This window comes from Mauremys reevesii, linkage group 10 (genome assembly GCF_016161935.1).
Source record: "Mauremys reevesii isolate NIE-2019 linkage group 10, ASM1616193v1, whole genome shotgun sequence".
In the NCBI taxonomy this organism is placed as follows: domain Eukaryota; kingdom Metazoa; phylum Chordata; order Testudines; family Geoemydidae; genus Mauremys; species Mauremys reevesii.
In genome coordinates this window covers 40,613,143-40,617,163 of record NC_052632.1, presented here as the reverse complement: position 1 = coordinate 40,617,163, position 4,021 = coordinate 40,613,143, and positions in this window count along the sequence as shown.

The window sequence follows — 4,021 nt, the reverse complement described above, 5'->3', positions numbered from 1 at the left end:
CAGGTGGCTCCGCACGGCCCTGTACTTGCCCCGCAGGCATCGCCCCCTGCAGCTCCCATTGGCCACGATTCTCGGAGCTGCCTCCCCTCCAGGCAGGGCTGGAATGCAAAGGCTTTAGAGGCTGCAGCCCAGGGCTAAGTGGGCCCCGGAGCCCTGGGCTGTAGCCCCTAAAGCCTTGACCCCTTTCTGAATCCAGCCCTGTGAGCATGGGCTGGAGGACTCAGGAGGAGCAGGTGTTTTGCTTATAAGAAGCACATGGGATCTTTTTCAGGGGAAAACGCAATACACCACATTTATTGAAGATACAACAATTAGCATATGCATTCAATCACACATACACACACGTCCCACCAGTCAATGTTATAGTTACCAGTCCAGAGTCCGGATCAACCTAGTGGCAAGGCACTCTGTTTATAGAGTGATTTTCCTTCATTAGGACCAATGAGTTTTGCACCATCATGCTGTAATCAATTGTTGTTTGACGAGTGCTTGTTTTCTTAAATTGTCCTTCTCATTCTTTACATCAAGTTCATTAGGGAGTTATCCCATGCTGGTTTTGATCACAGCTATCTTTTCCCCATTGCCTGTCTCATCTTTAGAGTCGTCAATCTGCCCTCCTCTGACATTTCAATAGGGGTGTGTTGCAGCCTCCTGGCGCCCTTGTGTCTGTCTCCGGTTTCTCCCCAGAACATCTGGTTCACACTTATCTCGTAACACACACATTCCTCATTCACACACAAAAGAGAATCAATTTACACAGAACATTTTGAACAGGAACATCAAATTACAATGCTAAAGAAAAACAATCATGGCATTATTTTACTTATTTTAAAATGCTAAACCTACAACAAATTGGTGACCGGAAAAAAGATCTGTTACTGCCTTGAAATCAGCACAGACACAGAATCCGGCTGATGCATCTTTACCAAATGGGCCATTAGGCCTTTCCTTTCTGCTATTCAAAATGGGTGGCTGGCAGAATATGGTCAAATCATACATCAGTACATGCTACATTATTATTCTTTATCCTTCATTCTAAATTATATAAAATCCAAACGTAAAATCTTGCTGCTACACAGGGGCAGCCACGCAGCCGGAGAGAAGCAGCAGTTTCCCCTTCAAAGCGCAGCTTCTCTCTGTCCAGCTGCGCAGCTGCCCTGTGCTCCTCCTGAGTCCTCCGGCCTGCGTTCGCAGTGCTCCTGCCACCCGCACCTCCCGCCTGCTCTGCTGAGGCTGCAGGTGAACCTCCCTCCCTGCTCTCCTGCTCCCCACAGCTTCTGCCCCTGCAGGCCCCCTCCCATGGAGCAGCCCTCCCCACAGGGAGTGCACTGGTACTGAACTGCCCAAGTGACCTGTTGTTGGGGGGAGGGCGTGCCAGGGAACTGTGTGTTTCATGGTAAATCTGGCCCAAGCTCCTGATTGAGAGAAAGTCCATGACTGGTAAGAAGAAAGACTGGGAAGATATCTACCTTGGATCAGTGCCGTAGCTTGTTAAGTCTTAACAACTGGAAAGCATATTTTACTTTATTTGCTTGTAACCTTTTTGTCTTTATACCTTATCCCTGAACTCACTTGCAACCTCCCTTTTTGATTAAATAGTTGTTTTACTTTTAATCTAAACCACCTCAGTACTGTGCTTGAAGTGATTGTTAACTCCAGTTAAAGCCACAAACTGCCGTGTTTTTGTGCCTTTAAAGGAGCAATGGACCTCATTACTCCTCTGAATGTTCTAGAAGGGTTTTGGACATTTCAGGACAGACTCGGGGGGTGTTGGGGTCACTGGGCTAGTAGCCACCAACGCTGTTGGAATGTGGCAGTCATGTAACTACCAGGCTGCTATAGTCAGAATTGGTGAGCCAGGGCATTAAATACTCAAAAATTGAGTGGATGGTTGTATGCTGGATGGGAGCATCCATACAGGGAGCTACATCAGGAGAGCATTGTAAGGTACCAAGGGTCACAGACAGGTGGTGACACAACCTCTCACTGGTCTGGGTTGAACCACTAAATGTGATGGAATTTTACAGAAGTGTGAAATAGACAGAGATATCTTAGGGCATGTCTATACTATAGGTGCTACCACAGCACAGCTACGGTGTTGCAGCTGTGCTGCTGTAGTATAGACGCTTCCTACAACAACAGAAGGTTTTTTCATTGCTGTAGTTAACCCACCTCTTAGAGCAGCAGCAGCTAGGTCAAGACTTCCATCAACTTAGCCATGTTGTCAGGGTTCCTCCCCCCACTCTGAACTCTGGGGTACAGATATGGGGGTGGGGGGAAGAGGCAGGGGGGAAGGAAGGGGTTGGGGAGGAGATGGAGTGGTGGGGAAGGGGCATGGGATGGGGAAGAGAAGGGGATAGGAGAAGCAGGGGCCCAGCATGCGGATCCCCTTGGCTGCAGCCGGAGCTCCCCTGTTAAGCAGGCCCATCAAACCCTCACCCTGACAAACCGCACCTCCCCTGCATCTGTACCACCCTGATGAGCCCCCCCAGACACCCTCCTCACTGAGTCCCAACCACCTACACCTGGACCCCCACGCAAATGAACCCCACCTCCCCTACACCTAGCCCCCCCCCCACTGAGCTCCAACCACTTTTACTTGGTCCCCCCTGCAGACTCCCATTACCCCTGCACCTGGAACCTCCCTGTGCATCTAGATCCCCCACTGAGCTGCCTGCACCCAGACTGCCCCACACAGAACCCTCTTATCCCCGTCTGGATCCCTCCACACTAAGTCCCTCTGCACTTGGATCCTGCTTCCAGGCTGAGCCTTGCTGCCTACATCTGGTGTGCCTGGCGCAAAAGGGGCAGGGCCCTAGGGTGTTTCTGTGGTAGGCCTGGCCCTTGTGCTGTGTCAGGGTCAGGTTCAGCCTCACTGCCAAGTCCCTGTCCTGGGAGGCGGGGGAGGCTGCAGGGTATTCTCCCACCTCCATGCAGCCAGTGGCCTGTGCTCCTCACTGCCATGGTGGAGCTTCCACATTTATGTATTGTAAAAAAGAAATTAATAATAAAATTTAAAAAGGCAGAATTTTAAAATATTATGCACAGAATTTGATGCAGAACTCCCTCAGGAATATGGGTACAGCTGTGATGGTGGGACTGTGAAGGGGGTGCTGGACAGTAGGGGATCTGTGGGTGGGGGAGCTGGGCAGGAGGTATGGTGTGCAGGGTGCTGTGTAGTTGTGGTGGGAGGTCAGCGAGCAGGGTGTCTGGGCAGGGGGTGCTGGGCATAGTGGGTCTGGAGGCACTGGGCATAGGGATCTGTGTGGGAGGTCTCTGGGCGAGGGAGCACTGGGCATAAGGGAAGGGGGGCAGTGTGGAAGGGGCATGCTGGCAGCACAGAGTTGGGTGGGCCAGTGTGCATCTAACAGTTGTGGGTTTGTAAACAGTGCCCTTGTGCTGGGCTGCTACTCCTGCTGCGCTGTGCCTCATTGCCCCCAACTGGCCCCTTGCTCTGTGGACCGGCCCCCATCGCATGACCTATTTCCCCAATGGGGGCCCACAAATATGTTTGGCACCGGGCCCACAAAAAGTTAATCCAGCCCTGTCCGGATGTCCTGGCTCATGGTGCTGACCAAGTATGTGAATGTTTCTACATTGGTGAGAACATGATCCTCTATCCGTACTGGTGATGGTGAGGCAATATTAAAGGTCATGATATCTGTCTTGTTGCAGTTGATTTTCAGTCCAATGTGCAGGTTTGGGACAATGAAAAAGGGCTGCAGAACTTTTGGATGCACAAGACCATATTCCTGGATCTGTGTGCCAAGTTCGCCCCAGCCCTCCAGCACAGGGACACCAGAACGAGTGGAGCAACAGATGGCATGCATATCCCTATTTTGCAGGGGCGGCTCTATGTATTTTGCCGCCCCAAGCACGGCAGTCAGGTGGCTTTCAGCGGCATGCCTGCGGGAGGTCCACTGGTAACGCGGATTCGGCGGCATGCCTGCGGGAGGTCCACCAGTCCCGCACCTTTGGCGTACCCACCACCAAATTACCGCCAAAACCGCGGGACTGGCGG